Genomic DNA, 19,117 nt, shown 5'->3' with positions numbered 1-19,117 from the left:
TCACGACTCAACCTCCAGGAGCTGAAACTGGGGCCCCCACAGGGCCGAGCAGGAAAGATGGAGGAGGCAGGTAAGTGGGAAGAGAGTGTCTAGGGGAGGAGAGGGGAGGGTTTTGTCGTGCAGGCTTAGTAGACACAGTAAGTAGCTTCCTCACTGGGTAAGGAAGAGATGGAAGCAAGGAGGTCCTGTAAGATTTCTCTGCAGAATAGAAAGGTTAGTTGAGGTCTGTAAATTTAGAAAGAAGAATTTAGAAAGCATGACTCCATGACACCAAAGATAGGGGAAGGGAAGGAATAAAGCAGTTTGTCTGCTGGGAGCAAATGGTCTCGACGAGGACACTGGAGGGGATGGAGTCCAGGGAGACCGGGAGCTCAGCACCAAGACCCCCCTACCCTGCCTCACGGCGGGGTGACTGCCCGGTGCAGCCCAGACCCAGAAAGAGGTGTTCTTAACTTTTTCCTCAGCAAAGGCTGCCATCCACTCCTCAGACAACACTGGAGTACATGCAACACAGAAGAAAGAATGACATGGGAAGATGTTCCCAGTATGTTGTTTAAAGTAATAAATACAGTATGTTTCAAAGTAGTAAATACAACATGAGCTCATTTCGTTAAAAGCAGACACGCACACACACACATATGCACACAAAATGCCCATGTTTCCCTAAACCGCCTCCAGCCTCTGGGAAGAAATGGAATCATATTAACCATAGTTACTAACATCTGGTCTTGCACCGCCTTTGCTAATACGGGACTCCCAGCCCTCTGAAGGACTCCAAGTAGTTCTGGCACCCCTGGGGATGTCCTTCCTCTGGCTCATGGCTGAGTCTCGGATGCTAGTTCTACCCTGCTCCAGTGGGTCTAAGGAGTTTAAGAGTGAGGAAAAGAGTGAGAAGCAATCCCAAGCTGGGTGGACCCAGGCCCAGTAGCACCCCCTCAGCCCATCTCCTGCTCCTACAGTGGGTCAGATGCATGCCCAGGCCTGTCCTCCTTGGGGCAAGTTCTCGGTCCACACCTATTCTGTTCCTTGTGCAACAGGAAGCTGCAAACCTCTCTCCCCCAGTTCAGCCAATTCTTCTTAAACTCAGCCTGAGACACAAGAAAAATGTGCACATAGACACCCAGGCCTGGGCACAAACACACACGCACGCAGACATCACAGAGAAACCCGGAAAACAGCAAGGAAGGATGCTTTACGGGGCGTTTATTTTCTTCTCTTTGTTTATCTCTCCTACATTTTTCTTGAGTTCATTTAAATGACCAATTCAATTTGGATATTTAATAACAAAAATAAATATGTTATTTTCAAAGTATCTATGAAAAATGAGTTAAACAGGCCCATCCTCTCCTTCATGTATGCTTCATTCATTCACTCAGCAAATGTTTGTTTTCACCTCACTGCCACGCCCTGTACTGAATGGATACAAAGATGATTGATAGACTTTTGTTCTCAATCTATCACTTATCAACGAAAAAAGAATACAGCAAAGACATCTGTTAAATACATTAAGTGTAAACCCAGTCTTGATATTAAAATATGATTACAAAAGATTTCTTAGCACTGGTTAATGATCAGTGTGCTTCAGACTGAAATATTACCCCACGAAAGAAGTCTCCAGTCCAACCAAAGAGGCCCTCAGGGCACACGGGAATGGAGTCTGTCCTGTGCAAGGCGGGGCTGACGAGGTAGTGAGGCTCAGCTTTCATTTGGTTTATTTCCAAACGCACCAGAACTCCTGTCTCCAAATCAATGCGGTCCTCCACTGTTGACACCACCGAAGGCTGTGCACTCATTCAAACCACATTGTCGTGGCTCGAATGATTTTTGGAGCTCTTCTTTTGAAAGTTTACTTATCACCAGTTTATCAACCACATGGGAAAATCAGTCAATTTTTGAATAGTCTTCCTCAGAATTCATACTTAAAAGAAAGGGGAGAGACAAGGTATTGGGAGGGTCACTGGGGGATCAGGACACACAAGATGCCAAGTGTAATGGTGACAACTGAATGCAGACCGTGAGCTCTCTGAGGACAGCCACAGCGCCTGGCATCCCCTGGCGCCTAACACAGTACCAGGCATACAGTTGGCAATTAACAGATACCAGTTGCAAGAAAAAATAATTACAGGAAGAAGGAAACGAGGCAACATTGTGATCAAGTTGATAATCCCAATATGCCATGCTCACAAGTTGTCTGGACCAACCAGCTAGGACCCTTCGGAGATGGGCTGTCGTTGAAATTCAAAGGAAAAGGGGGTTTCACTGCCCCTTTCTTCTCAAATTTTTATCTTCCTTTCTAATGAAGGCACAGGGTTAGGTTTTAAGTAAAAATATCGTCAGTCTCAATGTTCATTACCATGTGTTTGACACAGGCAAAGAGCTGTCAGAATCATCATAATAGCGAAAGGCAGACAGGTTCAAAGCCAAATGTTTCACACTCGGGCCAAAGCCCTCAAGTTAGGGCAGGCTCTCGTGGTGGCTGGAGGCCTTCCTGACCCTTCCTTTCACCCCTTGCATGGGGTCAGGACTCTAAGAGGGTGTCAGCCAGTGACAGACAGGTCACCCTGTACTGGCCCTGCCCTCCAGGCAAAGCAGACACTGTCAGTGGAGGGGGCCTGTTTTACTCCTGCCTGAACCCGAGGAGCCTGAAATTCTTAGATTTAGCCAAGACCCACGGAATCCCTCCTTGGCACCCCATCTGCCAGGGACTCTGGTATAGACTGCTCCCCAGGCAGGGGGCTACCAGCCAGGGCTGGCAGGGGACAATAGCTCTCTCCAACTTTTTCTCTAAAAGAAAAGGGATTTCAGAAGTTATCCTCCCTGGGGTGGGGTCAAGAGTGTTGGGAATGGATAAGAGGGTGAGTTTTGTTCAGATAATCAAACTCTGCTGCAATATTTCAGTTTTCCGGGAACATGAGAAAGAACTGCTTTCCCCTGCCATTCGCACACACGTTAAGAGAAAACAATGGCCTGCCAGCTTGTCATTCAGTAGCTGGCTGATATTCATGCTCCTGGAAATCCCTGAAATGGGCAAGCAGGTCATATCTGGCCCCATCAAGAAACTCTTACATCAGTTCAGAAATTCCCCGAGTGTCCTCTCCTTCACTGTGCCCTCCCTTGGGCATATTACCATCTTTATTACTAATCAGATCAAATAAAATTATTAACTGTATTACTGACTACATTCTATTAAGGGCTTACAATATGCTGAACCTAGTGCTTAAAGTCAATTATCCCATCTAATCCTCATGAAAATGCTGTGGAATAGAGTTTATTCTAATTTTACAGAAATAAAAATAAGCTATGTAGGCGGCACCCCAAACAGTGCAGCAAATCCATAATATATGGCGTTATGATGTAACTGATGCATATAGGTTATTTTTCAGAGTTCCCTGGGAATCGTTTTTCTCTGTGTTGTGATAGTTGAAAGACAACAATGCCATGTGAGCAGAAAATAAGACTGTGCAGGCGCAGAGTATAGAGTTGTGATCAAATAAACTTCAGGTCAATCTGATGCCTGAAGCCGGTCACAGCCAGCGCTTGGTTGCAAGGTAATTGTGTGGACTGTGTAGGAGCTGAGTGGCCGCCTATAGACATCCTCTGCTTAAACTTTAGCCCCTTCTGACCTCCAGCTTCCCATTTCCCAATGCTGGCTTATCTGTGTCTGGCCTCCCTCAGGCTGACTCTGAGGCATCCTGTGATCTAGGAAGCTGCAAGACCCAAAGAAAGTGATATTTACAGTCCGATTCACTAGGACCTGGTATATGCCTCACATATAATACTCAACAAATACCTGCTGAGTTACTGAGACTCTCATCGGGCAAGTGAGAGCAGCCCCACTCCACTCCCCTGTGTTCCTGAGTTGGGCTTTCTCAAAGAGCCCCAGGGTGCTGTGGATGTCCAATGGCCACAAAGCTGTCATCTCCAGCTGGGCCCACCAGAAAAGCCAAACATGGTGCACACAGGTGTTGACCTCCACTGGCTTTTCCCTGCCCAGGCCCGATCTTGGGCAGGCAGCACTGAAGGCTGCTTCTGCCAGGTCTGGAGGCTTTAAGGGTGTGAACCTGGGACTCCCAAAGCTGAGAAGCCCCTCAGGACTGATCCTGGACACTCACGGAGCAAGCATGTGTCTTTGCTGCTGCCCCCCCTCCTCTCTGTCCCCAGTCTTCTTGGTGTCCATTGTCTTGTTCCTTTAAATACCCTGCTAAGGCATTAATTGATAACTAAGGTAGAACATTTATATTTGAAAGGCAGGACTCAAATCTGGAAAACTCTCATACCCAAATGGAGACAGCTCTGATGGGGAGATAATAATTGAGGTCAGGAATCCTTGCCTGACTCCCCTGAAAAATCACACATTGGCAATAGTTACTTGGAGCAACTACTCAAAAGGCTGGTGCCGCCCCACACTCTGTGAGGGACTGAAGGACTGTGTGCAAGAAGGTCCTCATTATAACAGCCTCACCAGAGAGATGCCAGAGTGTGTCAGCATCCTTTTGTATAAACCACTGGTTTGAGGAAAAGGAGGAGAGGTGGAGAAAGAGAGGAAGAGAGAGAGAGAAGGAGAGAGAACGTGTGTGTGTGAAAGAGAGAGAGAGAGAGAGACAGAGACAGATGGACACACAGAGAGAGAGAGAAGAGTTTAGCGAATAGTTTCAGGATCTACTATTTACCAGCCACTCTGCTGAGCCATGGTCCTGGGTATAGAGACGATAAAAGATAAATGCCCTCAAAGAGCTCACCGGCTAGCATAGGAGATGAAACATGCAAGCAGATACTATCAACATAATGTACCAGGTCTTACAAAACCAACAGGATGAGGGGAAACGTGGACTAGAAGGATAATCCATCTCTAGCCTGAGGTTTCAAAGAAGTTTCCCCAAAGACACTTCACTCACATTGAAAGATATATATTTGGCCTGGTTTCCGATAATTTAGTGGTAAAGATTTCCTCCACCTGGCTTTCCTCCATCAACACTCTCCATTGAGCAGCTGTCTGTGCATGCTCCTCTAGCTGGAAAGCACCCCATTTCAATCCTGGCTAACTGACTGCCTATCCTGCCTGGCCAACGAGGTTCAGGCCCATTCAGAGCAATGCCATGTGCTGGGGGTGGGGGCTGACGTAAGGCAGAGAAAAGGCAAATGTTTGCTGAATCTCAGGAAATGTTTGTCAACGATGTCATCCCAGAGGCAAGGGCAGATCCAGGTTTTGCGGACTCTGAAGTTTAGACAATTTGGGGAACCCTCTTTAAGAAAAGGAATTTGCAAAGGTTCCTTCTACAAATTGTCAAAAACATATGACTTACAAACACACTGGTAGGAGCCTTCGCAGAAAGAGGGCTCCTGCAAGTGAGGGGCCCTAAAGCTTAAGTTTCATGGACTTTCTGGCAAACCCACCTTCACTCAGAGGCCAAGAAATGGTCTTTCTCCGAAGGAAAGAGTTGGAATCCACCCCACCTCCCATAACGTAATCATCCTTGAACCGCAAAGGCAGAATGGCAGGTTGTCACTGACAGAGAGAGGTACACGTGCCCAAACAGGGCTTCCTCTGCCTGTCCCTATGGGTCTCCAGAAAGAGGCGATGTTATTTGTGGGGCACAAAGTTTTTTCGCCGTTTGGCCTCTGAAATTTTCACAGCAAAGCAAATTACGGTACTGGGTGGAAACAAAATAGCTTCATGTTGCTTTTTGTTGTTGTTATTCCAATGAGCCAAGGACAGAAGATATTAATTTTTAAACAACATATCAAAAATATTTGCCCTTAATACTTTTTTCTATCTTTTTTTTTTTTGAGATTAAAAAGTTCAGAGGTTCAAACATCTCACATTGATGGCAACAACATATCTATTGCCTCTCTTTCCATCTAACAGACAATGTTGACAAAGATCAGGAAAAAGAGTCCAATGTCAGAGAGACATTGATAACCATTTATCATCCTGGTTATTGCTGTTACTGTGACTATTACTAATGCTAATTAACAATATAATAACCAGTTCTCTCTAAGACTTAACAAGTGAAATGAAAAATGAATGAATTCATCAAGTACCAGTCTAAAGCAGAGTTCAGAAACAAAGAGCCCTGGAAATGCTGGCCCCGCTGAGTTTTCACCCCAGATCCCCACCATGAGGCCCCCCCGATATTCCAGGCCATGAGGCACTTACTCTTATACATTCAGCGATCCTTGGAATAGGGCTAAGGCAGCGTGGCTAAATATTTAGCAAAATCTATCCCTCCCTCCCCAACTTTCCTCATTAGGGAAGCCATCTGCCACGTGACACCATCGTGGATGGTGACATGCAGGCAGAAGCCATTGGAGAGGAGGCGCCTTCTAAAACCACAAGGCAGAGCCGTGCTAAGAGGCTCTTCACTCTGCGGCCACCTCACCTTCTCTTCTTCTCCCTTCCCATCTCTCGACTGTAATGCCTGGAGGTGTAGCTGCCATACTGGCAAACAAGGAAGGGCAAGTGTGGAGAAGGGCCCTCTGTGCCTAGCTTGACACAGTAGAAAGACAGAAGGTCCCGGTCCCTGGGGCACGGGTGGGCCACTCATCAGGCCTGGCCTGGCCTCCTCAGACTACCATTTTGTGAGATGAACAAATCCTTATTTCTTGAAGCCACCGTCAGTCAATATTTTTGATACTTTACACCAAATGCATTCCTAACTGATGCCAGAGAAAAAAATAACCTGTTCCCCTCTGATTCCATCATAAATGTATTAGCAAGGAATGGAACAAGTATAGAAGTTCTATGTTCTCCAAGCTTCAATTTTCCTCTAGGTAAAATAGGTCACTGTCCTTGGCGTCCCTCCTCATTGAGTTACTCTGATGATAAAATAACATGTGAGAACATTTTGAAAACTATAAATTGTACATTATTAACTGTAGCAGGCACCATGCTAGGAGCTTCATCTGAGAGCTCACTTACCCTGAGGTATTAGAGTTAAGATCTATAGACACTAGGAATAAATATCGGACTGGCGGTCATAGTGCTCCCTGTTAACTGCTCCAGAAGAAACACAGGCAGTGGACGAACAGGTACAACCCTGCCTTAGTTTCCAGGGATTTCTGCACCCAAAGGACCAAGCTGGGCAGCTTAAACCAACAGAAATGTATTTCTCTCAGAGTTCTGGAGGCCAGGGATCCAACATCAAAGTGTCTGGCCTGGTCGGTTGCTTCCAGAGCCTCTGAGGGAGAATCTGTTCATGCCTCTCTCTCACTTTGCAAAGTGCCTAGCTAAAATTATTGCATTTCCTAACCTCTCTCACAGCCACTCAGTGGCCGTTCGACATAGTGCTGGTCAATGAGCTGTGAGTGGAAGTCCCCAAGAAGGATGTCCCTTCTGAAAATAAAAAGAGCAACACCTAGCCTAAAGAAAGCCTTTTGCCCTTTGCTCTTTACCTTTCCCTCACTCCTGCTTAGAAGGAAGCAGCCATCATGCAGCCATGAGGCGAAAAGCCCAACGGTTAGGTAGCTGGAGCATGGTAATGTGGAAAGGTAAGTAGAGCCCATGTCCCTGATGCTGCATGTGCCCTATTGGATCATTCTTGCACACCTACCTGTGGACTTCTTATTGCATAACACAAAAAAAGCCTCTCTGTTTCATCTGCTGTAGTCAGGTTTTCCATTACCTGTGTTCCTGATATCGTCCATTATTTTAATAGTAGTATTCCTTTTTATATCTTTTTTTTTCATCTTAAATTTCCTCAATAATCTTCCACAAGGCATAAGGAAATGTCGTGGATACTGTGCTAATGCACAGATCCCCTCTTCAAGACTGGACAATTTACTGCCCAATGCAGTCAGTCCCTTTTGGGAATTACATTTGCTAAAGAGAGACACTCACCAGAGGTCACTCCCTCTCCTGGGGCAGCACACATTCCATAAGCGGCTGATGCGGGGTAGAAATGTCTGGCCCCTCTCCTCAGCTCAGGATATCTCTGAAGTGCCATCCCTCCTCTGAGTCCCTCCCATCCTGGGAGTCAGCTGAGACCTGGCGTGACTGCATTCAGGCCCACATCTCCCTCTGCGCCCCCAGACGTTGATCCTGAGAGCGCACCCCTGTCAGACCCCTGCAGGCAGATCTCCATCTCAGCATCCGCCTCCAGGGAAGCCAACCTGGAAAGAGTTGTCCTAATTACAAAATGTGAAAAAGAGGAATATCATCCTGCACTTAAGACAGTCTAAAGTGCTCACATTAAGGCATTTTCAATTTTACAAGAAAATTACTTTTTTTTCCTTTTAAACAATCAAGTTATACAATAGTTTTGTAAAAATAGCATTAACACCAAGCCAGGTTTTATGCGGCATCCCATACTGGCTTGACAACAAGGGCCTGAAGTGACTTCTTAGCCTACCATGGGTTCTTTCAACTTTTTACCACTTGGCTTAAATATTAACAACATATTGTCTGATTTTTATGGACTTTTAAACACTGTTGCAAACTCTCTTGGAAAAGATCTGTTTTGTCAGCAATTCATGCATGAATATTGGAATTTGAAACAAATAAAAAAGATCTAGTAAGTTCATGGGACTTACCCTTCCAGAGGAAAATAGTTCCCACATTTATATCCCCTTTTATAAGCGTTGTGCCCACCTTCTGCAATCATAGGTGTATTCACGACCAGATGCATTCTGTTTAGGGCTGCAGTAATCAGGTGTAATTTAGACGAAATGATTCTGTGCCAATATTTGTCTGAGTCATAGAGCCGTGAATTTGAATTCCTTGCTGCCCAGGTGGGCTGGGAACTCTGGGTAGTCCTAGGAAAAAATTGTAAAGATATTTCAGAATTTTACAAAGAACGCTGAGCTCAAGAAAAAAAAATGAAAAAACGTTATAATGAGTTCAGTACAGAGAACTTGAGCATAAAAAAGTGATCAGAGGAGAGTGAGTTTGAGGCAGGGAAATCCCGTGAGCTGAGTCCCAAGAAGTCACTGTTTTCGTTTGGATAATGGCAACACGGAGAAGACATTTTACAAGAAGACTCTTGGTCTCAGAATGGAGTCTGGAAGGGTTCTCAGAGAAAGATTTGTTGTCATGCGAAATAGAACTGGAAACAGCTGTAAAAGTCGGATCTTTGAGTGGATCTTGAGATTTCTCTCATGTTATATTGAATAGCAGAGACTCTTGGCTTAAGAGGACAAAATGGGCAAGTGGTATATCAGTGACAGATGGGAAAAGGGCAGTGCTCCAGGGACTGGTCAGAAATTGAGGAACCCTCACGACCCTACCGGAGGTGGGAAGAGCTCCTCCAAGTGTCCCCTGAGTTGGAGAGGGGGCCAGAGGGTAGGTGTCCTGTCCTACTCGATGTCAGGGCTTCTTCCCTTTCACACACATTATCCCATCACACCAATCACTTCATTTGTGTGAACCAAAAGCCCATTTCTGTCCACAAACATCAAAAGACAAGGGGCATAGATTCCCTATGCAGAGGGACAGGCCTGTCCATGCTACAGATGGGTTCTGTTTTTGGTCAGAGGATCTTTACACCTGGCTCAGACATGCTGGCTTCCCCATGCCCATGAGATGGACTTCCCCAGGATTGGCAGGTGGGATGGGGCTGTTGGTTACACAGAATCTCACAGAATAATCCCTGGCAAGGTGGGCGGTCACAGAAAAACCTCTTATGGGCTGAATCGCATACCCCTAAAATTCATATGTTGAAGTCCTCATTCCCAGGACATCAGAATGTGACTGTACTTGGAGACAGGGCCTTTAAAAGGGGTATTTAAGGTAAAATGAGGTCATGTGGGTGAGCCCTAATTGACTATGACTGGATCCTTATAAGAAGAGGCATTTAAGACATAGAAACACACACAGGGAGAAGAGGATGTGAGGACACGAGGAGAAGATAGCCGTCTTCAAGCCAAGGAGCAAGGCCTCAGAAGAAACTAACACTGACAACACCCTGATCTTGGACTTCCAACCTCCAGAACTATGAAGAAATAAATCTGTGGTACTTGGTTATGGCAGCCCTGGCAGACTGACACACCTTCCATTGAGACCAAAGCCTTAAGAGACTTCTGAGCGAGCTCTTGGTGAAGGGCGCCTGTCTGCTTCATTTACCCTGTCACCCCAGGGCCAAGCCCAATGCCTGGCCTACAGGATGCTCAATCAGTATTTGTGAAATAAGTGAATGACTCAGGAAAAACCTTTCTGGGATTGAAACTTTCCAGGTGGTCTCACTTGGCTAGAGAATCTTATCTGGGTGGCTGCCAGGAATCTTTCTGTCCCAAGAGGCTACAAATGCATAGCAGTAGTAACCTGTCAATGACAACAAGCCTCTGGGGTAAGGGGAGGGGGGAACAAACTCGTTAGTTTCCTCTCTTCAGCCCTAAGCACAATTGCCTTGAGCAGGCCAATGCTTAATTAGCATTTCTTTTCATGAAAGTAACTATAGCATTGTCCCGCGGGGTGGTACTACAAAATCCATGTTTAGTAACACCAGTGCTATACAAAAAATTTTCCTGTCTACACTCCTTGCTCCAGAACTGATCCCGTTTTATTCCTCCTCACTTCTGTCAGTGGTACCCCGGTTCTCCCACGGCTCAGGCTCAAGCCCTTGGAATCGTGGTTGATTCTCTCTTATGCTTGAATCCCTAAATCTGCCCAGTAACAAAATCCTTTCCATTTTTTCTTCGCTTGCCTCTCCTCTCTCCCCCTCTCCAGGCCCATCCCCATCATAACCCAGCCCCTGCCTCAGGACATGGCAATTTTGGCTGGTCTCCCTCTAACCTTCCACTCCACTGCATGATGTGTTCTGCTGCAGACTCACCTGTGTCGAGCCTCAAAAACTCTTTTTAGGGGCCCTGGATAGATAGCAAAGAAGGTTAGTCTTAGTCATGTCATGCCTGGGAGCAATGGTAAGAAGTTTGCAGAAGGAGCAGGAGTGGGAGGCTAGTAAAGTTGCTGGCAATATCTGCTACACTAATCTACAACCATTGCTGTGGGGTCTTCTGGAACCTACTACTATATAAAATACAAATAACCAGCTTCACCTTAGGTTGTTGGACGCAAGAGCTCAGCTTTTACAACATACCAGAGTTCATGTGTAAACTATTAATTACCCAATCTTTCTCGTTTGTTTATTTTTGCAAGGATTGTTATAAGATGCGGCGGGTTTAGGGGGCGGGAGATGACATGTGGAGGCCAGAGGGACATGGGGAGAGAAGACTGCTCCCAGGAACATAAAGTAATCGCCAAGAACTATAATTCCAACCTTCGCCCTACATGGTTCAGTGGCTTGTGGGCTGGAAGAAGGAAAGTGACATCTGTGATTTAGTCCATATGAGATTCTGGACCTCCCCGGCTTCATGCTTCAACAGGCTCAGCGTGGGGCTGAGGCCAGCAAACAGAGCGGGACGTGCAGAGCAGGGGAATGTTGACAGAAGAAACATTCATATGTTCTTCTCTGGATGCTAATTACAAAAAGCCTGCCCCCCTACAGGCTGTTTTATGGTAGATTTTCTGCTTATGTAAATTTTTAAAACAAATTAATTCTTTTGGTTTAGTTGGCCATGGAAGGATGATTTCCTGAACAACACTGCCGCAATAAAAACACCTTGCTCGGCCATGGATTTTCCTGAAACCGTGTCCATGCACGTGTCGTAGGAGATTCTGTAGCTGAGAGTCCCGTAATGGCCAGCGGCTGACCCCAGCTCTGGGCCTACAATCTCCATGCCTGACATGCAAAGGTGGTTTGGAATTAATAAAGGACTTGTAAAAAACAGAAACTGTTTTTCTTGTTAATCGTCACAAGTCTAGGCAGAAGCGAACTGTGCCTGACACGTCTACCCAAACCCCCGATCCTAGATTTATTCCCTTACTCTGCCCCTCCTGACGCCCAGTACAATGAAGCCTTGACTGCCCTGTTCCTGCAGATACCCACTAACTTTGAATCCCAAGAGCTGAAACTTTGGGGAAAAGCACAGAGAAACATGTCCAAGAGGCTCTGGCTTGGAACATCCAAGAAGGACAGAAAGCTCTCACACAGGGTCAATTCTGCTTCCTCATCTGGCAGAATGGAAAATATCCTGGCTGATCTCTAGCATCTCTTCCAGCACACAGATCTATGATTTTAAAATATTGCTCTTTTAAGCATTATTAAGTGATTATGGCTAACAAATATTAACATTTCTTTAATTAATTGATTACCTATCTTAATTGACTATGGCTAACTCTCACACAAAATGTCTGTGTTGGTGACAGCTGGGAAAATGGCTCTTCAGGAAAAAAAAAAAAAAGAAAGCCCTGATTTGTAGCATTTGCAGATTTTCATGGTGTAAATAGCCCTACCATGGCCAATTTCAAGCTAAGAGCCTGACATTAGTGAACCACGGAACAGGGACTTGAGGAGACATGCACACCAGCTGGCTCTCAAGAGTCAGCTTGAGCTGTCTCCAGCACACCATGAGTTGGGTATAACCTAAGAAATGTTAAGGTTGACTGAAATTAGTTTAAATTCTTATATTATGGGTTTTTTAAAAATTTTCTCCTTAGGACACATAAAAATTTGTGACAGGTGTGTCTAGCCCGACACAGACAGACACATAGTTTGAAAGTGAACTTGCACGGGCCTAGAGAATAAGAGGTGAAAATACTGAAGCCAAGTTGGAGTCTAGTCATCTGGCTCTTCTTCCGCAGGTAAGAGGATAATGGAAGTAGTCGGACCATGAAGTTCTCCTTATCACTTCATCACTTAACTTCGTAACTACTGGAGTAGCATATGTTGGCAGCAGCCCCATTTCCATCAAACTCTTATTGAGCTATGTGCCAGGAAACCAGCCCAACCCACAGCCCATGATAGGTATTCGATAAATATTAATCAAATATGAATGTATTCTATAACAGGGTCTTGAATTGCACCCATTAGGGCATTCTACAGTTTCCGTTCTGATCGAAGTCAGGCAGATCCAACAGGCTGTTGGCCACTGGGTGGGGAAGGAAAGTAATGAGTGACACACCAGAAAGCAAGATGAACGCTGTCCTCTCTAATGATGGCTAGACTCATTCTGCGGACGCTCTAGAGTTAGATCAAGTTTACCAACAGCAAAGAATTTCTGGGAAGTGTATAAATGTACTTTCTTCAGGGAAGGTAAGTCTAGTTATTAGAAACCACATTTAAAAACATCATCTCTATTGACAAGTAATGGTCCTGGGGCACCTACCTAGGATGAAAGCTGTACATAGCGCCCATAATAATTGTACAACTCTTTCTTCATCTTTCAAACAAAGACATCCATGCCTGCTTTTCTGGCTGGTTGTGCAGATTAAATGAGATACTGTGTGCAGAGTACCCAGCACCGTGCCTGGAATATAGTAGAAATTCAGTAAATAGTAGATGTTGTAATGATTATTACATTCCTTTAAGCCTCTACATCCATTTTTCATTTCTTCTCACTTCTACATCCATTTTTTGTTTCTTCTGACTTCTTCATACTGACTGTATTCTAGTAAAAACACATCTCTAAGGTCTATCAAAGGTATGGCTCTTCCTCTCTCTCTCTGAGGCGTCTGAGAATTCTTATATGGCTCACATAAGAATAGCTCAAGCTACAGGCAATAAGTAAAATTCTACCGTAGCTGGTAGAACATGTTAAAGGCTCACAATTTCAGTATTTTTGCCTTTTAGGCTGTGGTTGGCCCCCTAAAGATGCCCACATCCTAATCTTAGAATGCATGACTATGTTATTTTACATGGCAAAAGGACTTTGCAGATGTGATTAAGAATCTTTAGTTGGGTAAATTATCTTGAATTATCTGGTGAGCCCAATGCACTCACCAGGGTCCTTGTGAGGGGGAGACAGGAGGGTCAGAATCAGGAGATGTGATGATGGAGGCAGAGGTTGGAATGATGCAGCTATGAGCCAAGGAATGCTGGCAGCCTCTAGAAGCCACATGAGGCAAGGAATGGATTCTCCCCTGGACTCCAGGAGGAACGGCCCTGCTGACATTTTGACTTTAGCCCAGAGAGACAGATTTTTGGACTTCTGACCTCTGGAACTATAAGAGCTCAAACTGTTTGTTTGAAGCCACTAGATTTGTAGTAACTTGTTATGGCAGCAACAGGAAACAATACATAGACCAACAATGAAACATGGATCACGAGTCCCAGAGGGGGCAATCCTTTCCCTCTAAACCCCACATGTGAGAAGAAAGGATACGGGGTCCTTGGCCTATGACTGTGTCACTTCTTCAGATGTCATTTCTTCAGAGTAGAAATGGACTGGTCACCAACAGGGCCCCAAACCTTTGAAGGATATAAAAGGAAAATAACTTCAGTTGGGGAATATAAAAGAAAGGACAGCAAGCAGGTGGAGGTTTAATGTATATAAAAGTTGTAAGTCACCAGGATTTTTAAATATATATATATATGTATATATACATATTTAATTTTAGAAAGGTTCAGAGCGATGACCTTGTAAGTGGATCAAGGACACTAAGTAAAGAGTTTTTCAAATAAATACTAGAGAGGAATTGGAAAATGGTGACTTCAACTGAATTATGACCTAGTCTTCCAAGAAGGAATAAAAGCTCCAGCTTAGAACACATTAAGGATGTTTTAAGGCCATTAAGAAACAATCCCTCCACAACTAGAAGGACCTGCAACTAAGATATACAACTATGTACAGGGGAGTTGGGGGAGATAAAGTAGGAAAAAAAAAAAAAAGAAACAATCCCTTCCTTGTGGCAGCCCCAGAGCTCTCTCGTGACCTCACGAGGAGTGTGGCCTGAGTCTAGGCTGGCCCCGCCCACCGTGTGTGAGCCACATTCGTCAACTCCAGAAGGACGTGGTCATTTGAGAGTGTCCGAGGTGTTCTATCGAGCTGGCAGAGAGACCTGAAGAAAGCAGAAAGGAAGGCAGAGGTTGCTGGCCATCCAGCTGACACCCTGGACTCCTATTTGGTTCATGTTGTCCCACTTTACAAAAGGCCCCCTGCTCTCCTCTCTTTAAGCAAAGTGCTTTTCAGCCAGAGCTGCTGATAGACGGAAGAAGCCCTTTCAGCTTGCTCCATCTAATATTTTTTAATCGTGCTAGCTCAGAAAACATGTAGAAAAACAATCATTAAGAATGATTTTCTAATGTGTATGTGTATATATATACATAAATATGTACGCAAACCTACAAGCACAGGATATCTTAGGTGGGATTCAAGTGAAATTGGTTCACAGTGGGTACTTTTGTGGGTGGCTTGGAAAAGCAGCAGGGGGACTTACTTTATTTATTCATAAGTTTTTAAGTGATGCTATTAAGGGTGCTTTTTCTTTTTTTTTTTGCACAGTTTCAGGGTTTTTTTTTTTCCCAAATACATCTCTTTTTTGACAGAAAAGAAGTCTTTCCTTTTGGCTGAAAAAGTGGTAACACCACACAGCAGAAAACAGATCGAGTTCTGACTGATTGCGCCCATTGAAGTCTCCTGAATTAAGTCCTTTCTTCTTACAACCATATTATCCTGGACCAGTGAATGGCTAATCTGTCTCATAGAAATGCAGAATGGCACGCCTCTATTTCAGGTGTTCTAGCACGGGACTTCTCAATCTGAAATGTGCAAATGAATCACCCCAGGATCTTGTTAAAATGCAGCTTCTGATTCAGTACGTCCAGAATGGGGCTGAAATTCTGCATTTCTAACCAGCTCCCAGGCGATGCGGATGCTGTTGGTCCATGGACCAGCTGTGAGTTGCCAGGGCCCAAATCATTGTCAGACAAGGTATCAAGTCACACGTTCTGAGTTAGGCATCAGAACACAGAGGCCGGCAACTGTGTGGACCTCAAACCAGCAAATCAGAAGCTTCCCAAAGCTAGGACCAAGGTCTGCCGACGATCAGACAGCTGACTCCAAAACTGGATCAGATAACTGATGCTCAAGTTCCCAGGGCCCCCAAGGCTGAAGGCAGTTCTTTGAGGCCCACTGATCTCAGTGCTGGAACATTTAAACAGTGCTGCCACAAGCACAAACTGTCTAGGTTTAAACATCAGCTCTCACTTCTTTACTGCCTTTTACCATAAACGGAAAGGCTTCCCCTGGGAGATCCCTGGGGACTTTACACTGCAGCGTGGCCACTGCCATTAGCACTGATATTACAGTAAGGGCCGTGATGCCAACGAGCTGGAATGTTTGTTCCGAACACCAGGATGTCCAATTCTTTGTGATTACCCTTCAACGAGAACCTCGGATATTTTGAAACTGACACACTTATTTAAAAAATTAAATACTAGATATCAGCCAAAATCTGAGGGAATTTCCCACCCTGAATTGCGCATGCCAAAAGTAACCAAACCACTGGTTGTGTTTCCCTTTTTTATTGCTGGCATGCAAACAATGCAAGCATCGTAGCTTATGCTGGAGATACGGTATCACCCCTAACCAAGACAAAAGATCAAAACAGGCATTGTTCTAGGACTCTCTGTTCTATGGCCAGAGAGTTCTTGAAGGATTTCTGCTTGCAGGTCCTTGGAGTACAAATTGGATTCCTTTCAGTCCTCAGTGCACTTGTTCCTGTAACCAACACAATTGATAAGGTCTTGGCCACCCAGTGTTGTCTGTGACATTTCTTCTCTGCAATTCCAGCCATAAAAAGGCATTACCGGGGGCCGGCCCTGTGGCCAAATGGTTAAGTTCACGCGCTGGCCGAGGTTTCATGGGTTCGGATCCTGGGCGTGGACATAGCCACGCTGAGACAGTGTCCCACGTAGCACAACCAGAAGGACCTACAACTAGAATATACAACTATGTACTGGGGGGATCTGGGGAGAAGATGAAGAAAAAAAAAAAAGAAGATTGGCAACAGATGTTAGGTGCCAATCTTTAAAAAAAAAAGTATTGCCCATGCTGAGGTTTCCCTTCTTGATGAGATGACAGGGGGCAAATCTCTGCCTCCATAGATCTCTGGGCTTCTTGCCAGTCTCTTTAGGGCCATTTAGAGATTCAGAATCACAGAAGCAGATTTTTAACGAATTTTGGAAATCAACAAGCACGATCTCTTCAATTTACTGATGAAAAACTCATGGCCAAGAGGCGTGACGTGCCCATGGTCATCCAGTCAGTTCAGGCAAAGCCAGAACTAGAACTCTGTCTTCTGAGCCCAAACCCATACTAGGTCCACTGCCCTCAGATCATGGCTGACGCTGGGGGGTCTCCCATCCCACACAGGAAAAGCGACATTCCAAAATCTCCTTCAAAGTCAAATCCACCCACAGGGCGCGGACACCATCTTGAGAGTCACTTGCTGAGAATCTGAATATCTGAACACTATCTAAGTACCTAATTATTAGATTAATAGCCAAAAGAACTTCACAGAGTTCAAGAGCTGACTTTACTTCTAACATTGAGTATGTAAATGAATGACTCAGGAGTTCCTGGGTGATATTTCCTAATACATAAAATGATGTTAACAATAGATGATCTCCTGCTTCCCAAGGTTATTAGCAAGGTCTTTGGGAGGAGGTGTTATTCTACCAGTCCCTGCACAGATGGGTTTGGTGTCCACACACGTGGGTTTGATTCTTGCTGACTGGCAGCAGGGTTTGGGCATTCCTTTAACCACTCTGGCCATCAATTTTCACGTCTTTAAAAATGAGGCAAAGACTTCTATGTCGTAACTTTGCGGAGGAATAAAATTAGATAGACGTTAAATTGAGCGTATAACACAGGGCTGGGCACATAGTTTGCTTTCAAAGATGCGCCCCTGCATTCTTCCCTCATCATTTTCTTTGTGCTTCCCTAACTAGACTTCACCTTCCCCACGGGTTTGGTTTCTTGAATGAAAGGCTGACACACAGGAGACACTCAATAAATGCTTCCGGTTTATTTCAAGAGCAGAAGAGAACATGATGCTGGCCTGTGAGCTTTTACTGCCTGCAGAAAAACAAGAAGATGGGCTAACATGTCAAGCACCTACCATGTGCTAAGCACTTCGCGTGTGTTCTCTCATTCAATCTTGATGGCATCTCTATACCACACACGGGATCACGAAGCTCATCTCACACCTGGGGATGCAGAAGCACCAACAGATTAACTTAGCCCAGGTCACAAGTCTACTAAGGGGCAGAGCTGCCCTTCAGAACTCTTCCCACCTTGAGCCACGTTTACAGACTTGCCACCTTTTTGTGCTCTCAGGCTCTGATCCCACATCACTTCTTCCAGAGTCCACTCTAGCAAGGAACTGTGTTTCTAGTTTCCTTATGGAATTTTTTTCTCACCATGTGTATTCATTTGCTAGGGTTGCCATAACAAAGTACCACAGATTGAGCGACTGAAACAACAGAAATTTATTTCTTCACGGTTCTGGAGGCTGGAAGTCCCAGATCAAAATGTCAGCAGGTTTGGTTTCTCCTGAGGCGTCTCTTCTTGGCTTGTAGATGGCTGTCTTCTCCCTGTGTCCTCATAGGGTCATCCTTCAGTCTAAGTTGTCCGTGTGCTAATCTCCTCTTCTTATAAGGGCACCAGTTATATTGGGTTAGAGCCCACCGTGATGACCTCATTTTAATTTAATTCCCTTTTTAAAGACGCTGTCTCCAAATAGTCACATTCTGAGATACTATGGGTTAGGACTTCAATATAGTAATTCCGGGTGGACATAATTCAGCCTATAACACCATAAGTAGCATCACAAATGTGTGTCTCCTCCTAAACAATTTCTAAAATCCACAGGTGTAGAAATAGTAGATAGGGGCCGGCCTGGTGGCACAGCAGTTAAGTTCACACATTCCGCTTTGGTGGCCTGGGGTTCACCAGTTCAGACCCCAGGTGTGGATCTATGCACTGCTTGTCAAGCCATGCTGTGGCCAGCATCCCACACATAAAGTGGAGGAAGATGGGCACGGATGTTAGCTCAGGGCCAGTTTTCCTCAGCAAAAAGAGGGGGATTGGCAGCAGACGTTAGCTCAGGGCCAATCTTCCTCAAAAAAAAAAAAAAAGAAATGATAGACAAAGCTTGGGGGAAGGGTTGAGGGCATAGTCTCTGCCTAGAAAGATGCACAGATTTCTCTTGGAGCACCTTTCCGTGACCCCTTCTGCTCCCTTGAATGATTTTACTATTTGGCCATTCCATGCACCATTTATATTCTTCAACAGGCCCTTTCTACTCTTTGTTCCTGCTCCGAATCACCACACACCTGCTCCA

At 45.0% G+C, this 19,117-nt stretch overlaps 1 long non-coding RNA gene and 1 pseudogene across 4 annotated transcripts in view; one reads left to right on the top strand and one right to left on the bottom strand.

The window, feature by feature from the left end:
* LOC138919353 (uncharacterized) overlaps positions 1–19,117 on the bottom strand; it is a 46,018-nt gene that overhangs the window by 25,492 nt on the left and 1,409 nt on the right. For 2 of the 4 annotated variants that reach the window (XR_011429501.1, XR_011429503.1), the window contains exons 2-4: positions 17,894–17,981; positions 13,159–14,830; positions 8,530–8,751 (exon numbers count right to left, since the gene is read on the bottom strand). This is a non-coding gene — a long non-coding RNA (uncharacterized lncRNA). Of the gene's footprint in view, positions 1–7,837; positions 8,110–8,529; positions 8,752–13,158; positions 14,831–17,893; positions 17,982–19,117 lie in introns of all 4 variants that reach the window. The other 2 variants (XR_011429502.1, XR_011429504.1) reach the window with 2 other exon arrangements.
* The window catches only part of LOC106782320 (S-adenosylmethionine decarboxylase proenzyme-like), a 46,776-nt pseudogene continuing 40,534 nt past the window's right edge, over positions 12,876–19,117 (top strand).

The sequence above is a fragment of the Equus caballus genome, chromosome 20 (genome assembly GCF_041296265.1).
Source record: "Equus caballus isolate H_3958 breed thoroughbred chromosome 20, TB-T2T, whole genome shotgun sequence".
NCBI lineage: Eukaryota > Metazoa > Chordata > Mammalia > Perissodactyla > Equidae > Equus > Equus caballus.
The sequence above is the reverse complement of the archived record's forward strand: the minus strand, read 5'-3'. Positions and strand labels throughout refer to the sequence as shown.